At 46.3% G+C, this 13,968-nt stretch overlaps 2 protein-coding genes across 3 annotated transcripts in view; one reads left to right on the top strand and one right to left on the bottom strand.

The window, feature by feature from the left end:
- PACC1 (proton activated chloride channel 1) overlaps nt 1-1,487 on the bottom strand; it is a 168,433-nt gene extending 166,946 nt beyond the window's left edge. For both annotated transcript variants that reach the window (XM_053909142.1, XM_053909141.1), the window contains exon 1: nt 1,374-1,487. The gene's annotated coding sequence lies outside the window, so the exon portion shown is untranslated. The remainder of the gene's footprint in view (nt 1-1,373) is intronic.
- Nucleotides 1,488-6,577: 5,090 nt separating this feature from the next.
- ATF3 (activating transcription factor 3) overlaps nt 6,578-13,968 on the top strand; it is a 58,402-nt gene continuing 51,011 nt past the window's right edge. The window contains exon 1 of the mRNA XM_019428846.2: nt 6,578-6,658. The gene's annotated coding sequence lies outside the window, so the exon portion shown is untranslated. The remainder of the gene's footprint in view (nt 6,659-13,968) is intronic.

Here is a 13,968-nt window from a genome sequence, read left to right on the forward strand (position 1 = left end):
CTCCCCTTAAGTCCCTCCCCAAACAGGCATTACATTAAGGAAAATGTTGTAGCAACTGTACAATATTAGGAAAAAGAGTCTTCTGCGGCTATATGAACAATACAAAACAGTAAGCCTACTTCTGGATGGATCTGTTAGATCCCACACCGTCCGCCCTTTTTCAGCTGTGTTAAGATGGACACGGAAGGGGAATAAAGCCCTCAACGCTTGCAGTTTCCATACGTATATCTGAAAATCTCCACCTTTACACGTTTGGAGTTAGGGGTTTCTGTCATTCATTCAGGTCATCATCAACAAAGTTACCTTGATTCCACAATTTCTAAGACAAGAACATACGAAAAACTCAAGGTAATGGCTTTCGAAAACTTGAAATAATAAATTTTTAACGGCCCACCCGTTAGAAAACGTGCCATTTATCACATGACTTTCTCAGTTGGCCATTATATTTAACACTTCTGTAGTATCTGACACTCCATCTAACAAGGTCAAAAGCTTCATGAACATTGTTTAAGAAGCTGCCTACGAAGACAAACCCTGTGAAACCCGAGGATGCCACACCAACAACGGAATGCAGGTCACTGTGACGTGGCCCACCGCTCTGCAAAGTCAAAATCGCAGTTCACTTTACGCTGACAGAGCATCTTTCCACGACTTTTCCCTCCCCCCACGAGAACGGGGGGAGTGTCGGTTTCCCAAGGTGTCTGGGGCTACTTTCTTTAAAACGAGGATTTAATGTTTCCTGAAGGTCACCTTGGTACGCCCCTGGCTCATGCCCCCCGGCTCCTCTGGACGGGAGCCTGCGGTTTCGTGGCATCAGCTCTGGCTCCTCATCCGGTGACCTTCAGGCCCCTGTGGCTGGGCTGACCCTAGAACGGCCACAGTCCCTCCCACCGCCACGCCGAATTCGGAAGGAGGTGTCCCGGGAAGCCCCCCCACCGGGAAGCCCCCCCACCCCCAACAAGCGCTGATGGTGACGCCGGCCATGCCCGGAGGGGCCCCCGAGTTCGGAAACGCTAAGCGATGGCCCCACATGGCCACTGAGAACTGGGCCCCGACGGCTCGGGCCCCGCGCCTGTTCGGACCTCAGCCCACACCGCACCCTGGGAGAACTTTCCAGAACCCTGGACTCTCCGGGAAGTCCCGAGTCGCCGAACAGGCGGAAACGGGGGCTCGTTTACTGAGCGCCTGCTCGGAGGCTGGGCGAGCGCGGGGCCGGGCTTGCACGCGGGAGACCCTCGGAGCGCTGCGCCGCGGGGGCGCCCGCGCTCCACCCTCCGGCCGGACCCTCGGCTTCCAGGAGGCCCTCCGGCGGGGCGAGCAGGGACGGAGAGAGCCGCCCCCCCAGCCCACCTACTCCCCTCGGCCGCTTTTACCTCGCCCGACCCCACCGAAACCGCCGAGCTAAACTTAGAAACCGGCGCGGCGCGCGCTCACGTGCGCTCCGCCGCGGGCGGGGGGCGCGGCCCGGGTGAGTCACGGCCCCGCCCCCACTCGCCGAGGACGCGGTGACGTCAGCCGTTTCCCCGAAGGGTGACGTCAGCGCGCCTCGCGGAGGCCGCGAGGCTCCCGTAGAACGTTCACTGAGTTTCGATGCCTTAAAGGGACCAGGCGTCGGATCGTGAAAGATCTGGGGCGATGACTCCACTCACCCAACCGTGGGGTCAGAGCCCATCTTCTAGCCCTTTGTACTGAGAAGTGTTGGCTGTTGAGATGGTGATGAAAAAAAAGGAGTGCAACTGAGCCTCATTAAAGCTGCTGGAAGCCCCAGAACCTCCTCCTGGAAGCCCTCCTTGATTAGTCAGAATCTGATCTTGACCCAAAGGTCAGGGAGTTTTCCGTGGCCCTCGACTCCCAACCCCTTCACTTACAATCCCTCCTCATAGTCTTCTATGCCTGCTGGCAGAGAAAAGCTGTGGTTTGGGTGTTTATTTAATAATCCATCAGTTGGGCCAGGTTGGCCCATTTATCACTGTTTTCGACTGCGTCCAAACCTTTGTTGGTCACGTGGCCTGTAACATGTTATTTACCTCTGGGTGTGAAATTGGTGGACCGATCTCCAAACCGTCCCCCGACGCTACTGTTGCTGTGGAAGCTTCTGGGACAAGAACCCTGTACAGCACTTGGTCATTCAACAGTATCACAGCCTCCCAGGGAGGTTTGCTATGCTGAGGTTTCCCATGAGGCAGGTATTTTCATTATCCTCCTTGGCCCCCTCCTTCAATCCTCATACCTCCTCTCCGAGGTAGGGGCTATTGTCCCCATTCTGACATTGAGGAGGAAGGAAGTGGAGGCAGGGCAAGAGTCAGTATGTTTCACAGCTGAAGAATGGCAAGCTGGAAACCACTCCCAGGTCGGCTGGACCCCCAAGTCCATGTTTTTGGTGTTAAAGGTGAGGCGTGAAATACGTCTTATTTTGTATGTTGAGTCCCCCAGAACCACTTTCCCCTCATAACGCAAGCCCAGCGCCTCTGAACGAGTCCCCCAGAACCACTTTCCCCTCATAACGCAAGCCCAGCGCCTCTGAACGAGTAACCCACTGCATGCCAGAGGATCCCCAGAGAAGGCCAGGCCCCAAGGCTAAGGCAGTGAGGAGGCACTCACTCCCAGATGCTCATCCTGCCCTTGCAGGACCCCGAGGGCGAGTGCCCCCTTGAGGGTTGCCCCCAAAGTACCTCACTCGCCGCACTCTAGTCCCAGCCCTACCAGGCCTCCCCTTGACTCTGTGAGTCCTCTCCTGAAACTAGACAGCCTATCCCGCTTAATCAAAGTGTCCTCACCTGGCACGCCCAGTGCAGAAGAAACACCTCGTTTCTCCTCCCACCATCCCCTCCCTAGAAAGCAACAGAAAATTTCCTACGAGAACGAAACGTTGTGCCCAAAACCAATTAGAGACGGCAGGCTTCTCAAAGTTTGGAGCAAAACGATGGTGCCTGTGTCCTGGAGATAGAGGCAAGTGGGTGAGCTGCTGTCGCTGTTATCTCCTGACAATCACTGCTGGTCCTTGGTGAGTCCCTACTCACACCCACATCTTCAGAGTTCACGCGCCAGGTCTAGCAGAAGCACCTTCCTCCCTGCTGCTCACTCTCCGAGCTGACCCCTCTTCCCTGGCACCCAGTCTCCAGCCACCACAAAGCTCTTCTCTGTGTGTCCCCTGCTCCTGTCCTCTGTGTCATCCTGCTGGAGTCCCTGTCCACTGCTCTCTTTCTGTTTTGCCAGGTTTTCTGGAGCCTGTGACCAAACACCTTGTGTGTGCTTTCACCGCAGCCTCAGCAGGAGATGGAGGAAACCATGGGCAGCCTTAGCTAGAGGGGGGTAGGGGTTTATGGAGGCAGTGGCTTCTTCCTCTGTGGGGCTGGGTACACAGACATGGAAGCTTAGAGCAGTAGGGGACCTTCAGGCCAACCAGTTCAGCCCTTGTTCTAGAACTAAGGGAACTAAGGTCCAGGTGAGGTGACCTACTTGGGCTTGCATGGCCTGTCAGGTAGAGGGTCCTAGTCAGCTGACCTGTCTGTACCTACTGCTCTTCCCGTGGCTCACAGCTCTGTTACAAGTCTCCATTGGGACGGTGGGTGTTAAGCTGCATGATAAACTGTGACATGTCCATATGTGATGGAAGGGAATACAAATGAAGTAAATATAGAGATGAAATCAGAGGGGAGAATTGGAGAACACAGTTCCTGAGGATCCCTGGCTATTCCCTCCTTCCTTTCCTTGTCTCCCTCATCCAACCTCAAGATAGACGAGGGGGGTTATTCCTCCTCAGACCTAGGCACCATTTCCCAATGGAATGACCTGATGAGTTGGATTGCCATTTTTAAACGTTTAGTAATCAGGTTCTTGTGTTTCATTTCAGGTTTTGATTTTTTATCTCCCAGCCTTCACTTCCCATCATTTTCCTATCCCATAAGCCCCATTAAAATGTCATTAGGAACCATAAATGTAACTGGCCACTAATGTGAAAGGATTGTCATCTCCAGCAAACAGCTCCAGCAAAGAAAGGAGCAGGAATCCTGGGTCTGTTCCCACCCGTGCTGGTGACTCACTGGATGACACACAGTAAAGTTTTCCTTTTGTTGGGGGCAAGATGTGGGACATTACACACGGCTGCTTCCCTGACAGGGTGGAAGGGGTCGGCGAGAAGCCATGCAGCCGGCTCCCAGCATCATGGAAGCTCAGTGGTCCCTGGGTGAATCCAGATCCATGGTAACTGCTTAGCAATGGCCCACCGGGTCAGCCCAGAACTGTGTCGCACTTGAGCGCCTGCCTGTGATGGAGCCGCTAAAAAGGCTTGGGATGGATTATGGCACTTAGCCTTCATGACATCATTCTCACTGGTTAGGAATGCACTCTGGTTCTTCCTAACTCCACTTTAATAACTTGTTAGAGATCTGCCCTCCAGGAATTTATCCGAAATTTTCTTATATTTCAACCTGTACACCCTTGTCAGGCGACGTGTAAGTTTACTATTTATGTAAAAGCACTTAGGTCCTAAAAACCAGAAAGCGCTGTATAAGAGGCTTTTTAAAAAAATAACAGTAAAAATAATTTAATAATTACAATACAATTTTACATGTAATAAATATGACATTATAATTTGAGATAATAATTAACTCACATGGCCTCACAGTCCTATTTTCAGTCACTCGCTATGTGTTTGTCTTTATCTCCTTGTACACACACCCCCAACAAATAGTATTTCCTAATGGAATGGGAAGTGGTGTGGTGGGTGTAACTCTGTATGCAAACTTATGTAAATACATTCAGTGTCCTCTGTGGATTGGCCATCTAGGGCCAACAGATAGTAGGTGCTCAATAAATATTTGTTGGGTGGATGGATGAACGGGTGGAATAAAAAAAGAGAAACCCCTGTGGTAACTGGTGCGACATACCAACAATGACCATGTTGGGGACCGGGGGGCAAACATGAGTGTAAGTGGCATGGAGGGAAAAGGGGATGTTCTGGTTTTCTGGCACGTGTGCATGTGAGAGATCTCCTCAGATCGACCCTAGAGTGTGTCCTAGAGGGATAGCTGGTTTCCAGGTTGCTGAAATGATTCATAGACCAGGGATGCCCAAGACTCACCCCTCCAGCCCCCACCCCCTGCCCCAGGCAGGGGCTGTGTAGGTGGCAAGACTGAGGAGGCAGGGATGGGGTCCAGAAGAAGAAGACCAATGAACCACACTGGAATAAAGATTTCAAAGCCAGGTGATTCAGTAGGTGAAGGAACAAATAAACTGTGGTACATCGCGACAATGGAATATTCTTCAGTGCTTAAAAAAAAAAAGAAAAAAGAGCCATCAAGCTACAAAAAGTCATGGCGGGGTCAGCTTTTGTCCACCAACCATATCTCCAGGATAAATTGGATGGAACCAGCCAGGAAGACCTGACAAGAGAAAACCTCCTCTAAATAGGATGCTCCACAGTTTCCTCAGGAAGAAACCGATCAGAAAAGGCTACGTACTGTATGATTCCAACTATATGACATTCTGGAAAAGGTAAAACTATGGAGACAGTATAAAGATCCATGGTGATCAGGGAATCGGGGGGAGGGATGAATAGGCGAGCACAGAGGTTTTTTAGCAGTGAGAATACCTGATATTATAATGATGGATCCATGTCATTATACATTTGTCCACACCCATAGGGTTCTCGGCACCAAGAGTGAACCATATTGTAAACTATGGACTTTGGGTAATGATATGTCAATGTACGTTTATCAACTATAACAATGTACAACCCTGGTGAGGGATGTTGACAGTGGGGGAGGCTGTACACGTGTGGGGGCGGGAGGTCTATGGGAAAACTCTAGTTTCTGCTCAATTTTTCTGTGAACCTATAGCTGCTTTCCAAAATGAAGTCTATTTTAAAAAATTCAGGTGAGGTGATTACATCTTTCCATATGCAGAGTTTGGTGCATTGTGGAGTCGGAGACTTGGGCTGGAATCTGAGCCCCACCATGACTACCAGCTCTGTAACTTTAGGAAAGTTACTTAACTCCTCTGATCTCGGTTTCTCTGAGTCCACAGGACGGTACTGTCTTCCTCAGAGCATTCTGAGTATCGCGTTAAAAAACTATATGTAAAGTTTCTAACCCAGCACCTGGGATATATGCCAGGGTAATTATATACAGGATGCCCCCTCACCTCCTCCCTAATAGCTGTGATTATTAAACATTCCAGTGGTTACTAATTTCAAAATCAGGCCAGTGGAAGAAAGCTGCCTTGGTCGAAAGTGACCTTCTGCCAAGAAGGGAATCAACATGTGGGGGTGGGCGTGTGTGTTCTCACATGCTCAGTCAGAGACGCTGGCTGCAGAAGGTCAGCCATGAACTTGAGCCCCGGGAGGCACTATCAAGCCCCTCACTCAGCTTTCTCCTGTGAAAAGGTCAGGGTGATGGAAGGCGGTCATATTTAGATGATGGCTCGCAGGGAAGCCTCGGTGGGTTAGTCACCTATGATATGACATCATATTGCCACTCAATATAGTAACAGCTGTTGATTGCTTTGGGGGACAGGGGCGGGGTTAGCTTTTGTCCCTCAACCATACCTCCAGGATAAATTGGATAGAACCAGCTGGGAAGACATGACAAGGGGAAACCCTCCTCTAAATAGGATGCACCACAGTTTCCTCAGGATTTTTGGCACTTCACCCCAAAATGTGAGTCTTGACTTTTCTTTGTCTCTGGGGCCAAGTGGGGAAAATGTCATGGGACAAAGGCGTGTGGTCAGGAAGCCCTTAGCTGGGAGAGCACCCACCATGGCCAGGGCACGGTGCCACCCTGTGGAAGGGTGGGAAAACCGGAAGTTCTATGAGCCAGGTACATGATGTCTAGTGGCACCCCAAGAAGGCGTCCCGGGGAGGGGGGTTGAAAAGGCCTGGAGTTAGGGGCTGCAGAGTCTCTAGGTTGGATTAGGGGTTTTTTCTTCTCACAGGGTACATGACAACGGTGGGGCCCGGGTCAGCACACCCCGCCCCCCAATTGATCAATGATGTCCTCCCAGCCTTTGAAATGAGCCTGGAGGAAGCCATAGTTTGAAGATACCACTGATCGGTGCTGTAGTTAATCTGGGATATTGATTAGCCATATCATCATGGAAAGCTGCAGGACAGGGTTAACCCCTTCCTTCCTGGGTATTCTCCTCCTCGACATCTCTAGCTCTCGTGGGGTCTCGTCTTTGGGGATAGAATGCTTTGTGTCCAGTGTGTCAGCTGCATAGCTTAACTGGGGAGAGCAGGCTCTTTCTGTGTCTAAACTGGAATAAGTCCAGAATGAGGAAGTAAGGAGGTTAGAGAGGAAAAGCTCTTGGGCCAGGGGTTAGGAGACCCTGTTTGGCAGTGGGTTCTGCCACTTTTTGAGCTGGGTGGCTTTGGGAAAATCATTGCTTCTCTCTAGATTTTGGTTACTTGTCTCGTCTGTAAAAATATGTGCTCTTGGGGTCCTTCCAACCCTAACTGACACACTCTTCATCCTCAAAGTGTGGATTTGCTGTTCTGTTGTTGGCAGAGTAGAGCGTCTGACTCTGCCATTCACTGTGTGACCTTGCACAAGGACACCCCTTCTCTGAACCTCAGTTTTCCCATCTATGAAATATGGGTTATTATGAGACATGGGTGCAGTAATAAACCTGGAAGCCTTTTTGGATGATGCTCTGAATTCAGCAGGGCAAGGGGGGTAGGGTGTAAGGCTGGTTGAGAAGGGCACAGCTGAGGTTCCTGGCAAGCTGGACCAAGGCTAGGAGCCTGAGGAGGTAGGGGTTGTGGTCAGCCATGAAAACTTCCAACCCTGTCCTGCGCAGTTCCTCTTCATTTCCCAGCAGCTAGAGGAGGGGAAACCATTGAGAGGTTGTAAGTGATGCTGAAAACGACCCAAGAAAGTGGCTGCAAATTCTTGTCTAAGGAGTCGTGCTGCCCAAGTGGGCACAGAGCCAAAGCGAGGGTCGTGGGGAGCCCAGCAAGGGTCTGGAATCCCCACGCAAAGGAGCAGCCTCCCATTTCCTACGCATGTGTGAGGGTAATAGTCCTGCACCTCCCAGCTCAGCATCACCTCCCGTGAGCGTGAAAATACCTCAGAGAGGAACCCTGGGAATAACGAATCACGACTGTATATTGATCAGAGTGAGCTGTCTCAACTTATCTCCTAGGGAAAAATCACAGATCCTCTAGAGAAACTCTGCAAATTCCTGTTTATTCTTCACGTAAACGGATTAACCTAGGGTTAGCGATTCTACTTCGGCTTTCCCTTTCCCTTTCACGCTGTGGCGAAAATGAAATTGATCACTCCTTTGAAGCCCTTTCTTGAGCCATAAGTAGAAGTTCTCTTCCCTCCCACCAAAAGGGGGTTTCTCTTCTTTGGTTTTTTGTTTTTTTTTTTTTTTTTTTTTTGAAGCCCCAGGCGCTGGGGTTGAGAGCTGGCAGGAGGCACGGGCTACCACAGCAGCAGCATGCCGTCCTCCTGCTGACTCATCTGACATTAACATAATTATGTTTCAGGAGTCAAAGTGATTTTTCAAACTATGAGTAATGCACGGTATTAGAGAGTATGTTTACAAGGCAGCGGGTGTTTCAGCGCACTGAAAAAAACCAGCTGCTGCTAACAGCTGAAATGAGCGAAAGAATAAGAAAATGCTGTCAGGAAAAACCACCTTTCCTTCTGGGCTCCTCTTCTTTGGGAAGGATTCAGACATGAAAGGCAGGTGAACTCAGAGATCCCCAAGGAGCGATCCACATCTAGCATCGCTCTCTGAATACCTAGAGGTCTGATCACTTTATGTGAAAAAAACTTTTTATAGTCTTATTTTTTTGACGTTTATTTTTTGAGAGACAGAGAGAGACAGAGCATGAATGGGAGAGGGGCAAAGAGAGAGAGGGAGACACAGAATCCAAAGCAGGCTCCAGGCTCTGAGCTGTCAGCACAGGGCCTGACCTGGGGTTTGAACCCACAAATGGTGAGATCATGACCTGAGCCAAAGTCGGATGCTTAACCAACTGAGCTCACCCAGCACGCCTATAGTCTTAATTTTTATATACCCAGCTCTAGGGAAAGATACATTTAAAGACTTCAGCAAATTATTTCTTAAAGCCATTTTATTACCAGTGTTATAATAATAGTCTAAAGTTGTGTGAAGAAATGTGCTGCTGCTTCTAAGGCAGGAGCAGAGACACAAATCATTTCCCCAGTTGTAAAGATGGGAGTGGAATCCCATGGGGGTGGGCTGTGGGGTCAGCAAATGCCTTCTTTTGTTAAACTAGGAAGAGAAAAGTTTGAGAGCTATTGAGTACAGTTAGCCAGGTATTTAGACCTCAGGAGAGAAGAGCTAGGCTTCAGCCCAATCCCAGAGCTGTCTCTGTCCCTCGCCCCTGTTTCCCAGACTCTTAATGGGAATATTAACAGAACCTGCTGTGCCCACCTCAAAGGAGGACTCTTGGGCCTTAGGGAAGGCAAGGGTAGTGTCTTTCCATCACTGTACTCACAGTGTCTAACTTGGGCCCTGCACGTAGTAAGTGCTCACTAAGTACTTGCAGAATTAATGAATGAGATAAGAGCTTTGAGCATCAGAGCTCTGCTCTTCTGTTTTGTTGGTCTTCTTGCCTTTAGTTCTCCCTGTGCCAAGCCAGAGAGCTCAGAAGGTGGGGCTACACTTGGAGATGCATCTACTGGAGGCACTGACACTAATAAGGAAAATTAACTGCTCACATCCTTGGGGACTAACAGCTAAAATCAGATGAAAATGGAACACTCAGAAACTCTTTTAGAGAAAGCTCATTTAAAAACATGACAGTAATTTAATTTGCTTATATGTTGGAGGTAAATCAGGAGACCGTCAGGCTTCATTTCACCTGCTGATTCTTGAACTGCAGTCATCACTTGAGCTGCAATAACAATAAAGTCAACTCAGTGTCTGGGCTCTGTGACGGCTGGTGAAAGAGAAGTAGTTGGACTGGAAAAGCCCTTAAAAAAAAAAAGACAAAAAAAACCCAGTTCCGCTCTCAGATACCTGTGTGTAAAGGTATAAAAGAAAAGTAGAAATTATGAAAAATTTACTCTGCCCTTTTTTTTTCCGATGGGAAAAACAACCACTTGATTTTATACGTGAGGACATATTTCTGAATTTTGATGAGGGCTTACGAGGGCAGCTCTAGCTTTTTATGACATCTGCAACAGATGACTGTTCTCTTGTTCTTTCCATTCCTGCTTTGGCTTCTCTGCCTTTGTCTCCTTCTTTCCTTCTATCCCTAAGTTAACTCCTTCCTTCCCTTCTTGTTCCCATTTTGCTTTCTTCCCCCAGCCTTCCTTCTCACTGTATGAACTTTCTTCAAGCTCCTGGCAAGGAGTTATGTACATGGTGAGTGGTCAATAGCATTTAAAAAAAATATATATATAAAGAGAAAAAGCCCTGGACTAATTATAAGGCCACTTATAAATAAACTGTTCATAAATAAATTGTTTATTTTTAAGCTTCATCATACACAAAAATATTCCTATTCACTTAGGAATGTCTTTGATGAAGCAGTAAAAATTAATTAAATCTCCTCCCTTGAGAACATACCCTTTTGAATGTTCTACATTTGCACGGTGGAAAAAAGGGATCCCCTGAGAAAGATACACACCGTGAGCCCTAAGCCTGCTCTCGGCTGAGACGCCCAGCTGTGTTTTTGGTAGACTACCTGGATTGACAGGTCTGTCCTCTCCCCACTCATTAATACAGTATTGTCAGCAGTAAATATAAGCCAGTACATTCATGGCTAATCAGTCCAAAGTGGTTGTTAAAAAGAACAGGGATCTGTGGTTCCATCCCGAGAGCCTGAGGACGACGCCAGGATAGAAAATGTATATGCTCCCAGTGGCTGTCATTGGGTGCTTCTGCCCTAGACACACTCTCCAGTGGGGTAAGTCCAGGCTGGGGGCATCTCTAAGGTTCCGAACCTCCACTAGTCTCTTTATATCAGAGCTGCGTGTCCAGGGCCCGGGGCAGTCCTGATTTCACATCCCCTACTCCCTTGTTCCTGCAGGTACACAGATGTGTGTCAGGCCAGGAACCCTAATTTGGGTTTGAATGACCGGCTCACTGTTCCCTAAGACGTCTCAAGTAAAAAAGCTCCTCACTTTCGATCCTGATTTGTTTTAGAAGTATTTATAAATAATATTTGTTTAATAGTATTATTTTTTTGAGATTTATTTCTTTTTTTAATGTTTATTGGTTTTTGAGAGAGAGAACGCATGCAAGTGGGGTGGGGGTTGCAGAGAGAGAGAGACAGAGACAGAGGATCCAAAGTGGGCCCCACGCTGACAGCAGCCAGCTCCATGTGGGGCTCGAACTCACGAACTGCAAGATCATGCCCTGAGCCAAAGTCGGATGCTTAACCGACTGAGCCACCCAGGTGCCCCCCTTTAGGTATTATTAAGTTAGTAGCAGGTTGCCGAACATTTGAGATCCAAATGTTTAATATATCTTCGCAAATAAATTTTGTCTCTTTAAACCCCTCAGAGAAAAAGCTTATTCTAATTTTCTCCCATATTGTCCCTTTCTTGATTTCCTTCCCTTCTTCTCTCTCTTTTTCTCTCTCCCTCAATCTTTCCTTCCCTCTCTTCCTTCTTTCCTCTTTCTGTTTTCTTGTGTTTTGTTTGTTTGGTGCTTATGGAAAATGTCTTTCCAAAAAATATATATCTAAGAAAAACTGGTTAAGGCACCTAGGACTGATAGAGACTTTCCATTATATGCATTTTTTAATTATTATTCCAATGTTTAATGATGTGCACATATGGTTTTTCCCAAATAAAAAAAATAGTTAATGAAGCAGTATTTCATACGTTTCCTGGGTTTTTTTTTTTAAGAGTTTTATTTCCTTTCCCAATCTTAATGCCAGTCTATTTCCTCCTCACCAGAAGTGAAAGACAGAAACAGCTTCCAAAGGGATGTGGGAAAAAGAGAAGGGAGAAAGTTGACAGAAGCTAAATGTCTCTGTGTCCACAGTGGGGATATAGGAGAATGGGTTTGGGGAAGGATCAAGGAAGCTTGGGGCTTTTTTCTTTTTTTAAGCTCAGGATGTAAATGTCTTCCCACATCATTAAGTATTTTTCTACGATATCATTTTTAATGGTTATACAAGAGTCCTAAGTTAATTTATTATCTTGACACTATAATTTATTTAATTAATATTGTATGTTAAACATTTGGGTAATATCTGACCTGTCATTACAAGTAGTGGTACAATAAACATTCTTATACTTACATCTCTGTGCATAGCTCTTCCTTTTTACTTTATAAAAATTTTCTTTAATGTTTATTTATTTTTGTGAGAAAGAGAGAGAGAGAGAGAGAGAGAGAGAGAACAAGTAGGGGAGGGGCAGAGAGGGAGACATAATCAGAAGTAGGCTCCTGGCTCCAAGCTGCCAGTACAGAGCCTGACGCGGGGCTAGAACTCATGAGCTGTGAGATCATGACCTGAGCTGAAGTTGGACGCTCAGCCAATTGAGCCCCCCAGGAGCCCCCCACTTTTACTTTAAATATGTCTTCTCAAGGAGAATAAATATATTTCTCAAAGGAAAATACATCAGAGTATATAAATTCAAGGGTCTTTGATAATTTTCATTTAAGTTTCTGTAAACATAAAGAAATTTCCCCCATGTTTGTTAATAAGTGTTATTTCCTATTTATGAATTTTCTAGTCAGAGCTTTTGCCCACACATATTGGCTGGTACCTTAATACAATGACTTAGAATGTTTCCACATATATCAAATATACAGGCAAAGACCTCCTTGTCTAATATTTTTAAATAATAATCATCCCCTGGCTTGATATTTGCACTTTAATGTTGGTTATGTTTCTATATTTTTTGACATACAAAGGTGTTTAAATTTAAAGTAATCAAATCTATCAACATTTTCCTTTCTGAAGAAAACAGCTTTTCCATATAGAAATTTGAAAATTATTTCCGATTTTCTCTTAATAAAAAAGGTTTTTAAACATTTTAAATTTTAATTTCAGTGCTGTATTAGTTTCACAACATAGTGACCCAACGGTTCCATACCTTACTCAGAACTCATCAACACAACTCATGAACACTCCTGATGCCCTACACCTATCTCACCCACTCCCCCCACCACCCACCCCATAAACCATAAAGTTCATGTATTTTATGTATTTACAGTGAAACGCACAAACCGTAAGAGGGTCATTCATTGAATTTTGAAAATGACAAATGCATAAACCTATCAAGGTTTATAAGTTTAAAGGGTATGTTTTGTTTTTGAGCTGATAGTTACACAGATATATGAATACACTAAAAACCATTGGATTCTACACTTTAAATGGGTGAATTGTATGGATTAGGAATTATATTTAAATAAAGCTTTTAAAATATATAGAGAGAAATTAACATCATCCCAGAAATTTCCATAGCATCCCTTCCCAGTAGACTCTCACTCCCACTTTACCTGAGAGGCAGCCACGGTTTTTAGTTTTTTCATCAGATGATTTTTACCTATTTTAGAACTTTATATAAATGGACTCTTACAGGATTACCTCTTTTGTGTAAAGTTTCTTTCACTCAATATAATGTGTTAAAAATTCATCTGTTGCTGGTGGGTATCCGGAGTTTCTTTTTGCTGCTAAGAGTAATATTTCATTACTTGTCTGTGTTACAGTTTGTCTTTCCATTTCTCTCTTGATGGACACATGGGCTGTGTCCAGTTTGGGGCCATCAAGACCATTCTTGTACTTGTCCTCTTGTGGACATATGCTTTTACTTCCCTTGGGGAAGTACTTTTGGGTGGAATTGCTGTGTCATAGAATAGATGTATGTTTAGATTTACAAGAAACTGCCAGACTTTTTCCCAAAGTGATTGCACCATTTTACATTCCCACCAACAACGTATGAGAGTTCCAGCTGCTCCATATCCTTCCTAACATCGGATACTGTCAGTCTTTTTAAATTTTAGCCATTGTATTGGACATACAGTGGTGGC

This window comes from Panthera pardus, unplaced genomic scaffold, assembly GCF_024362965.1.
Source record: "Panthera pardus isolate Hobbes unplaced genomic scaffold, ASM2436296v1 HiC_scaffold_21, whole genome shotgun sequence".
NCBI classification, from domain to species: Eukaryota; Metazoa; Chordata; class Mammalia; order Carnivora; family Felidae; genus Panthera; species Panthera pardus.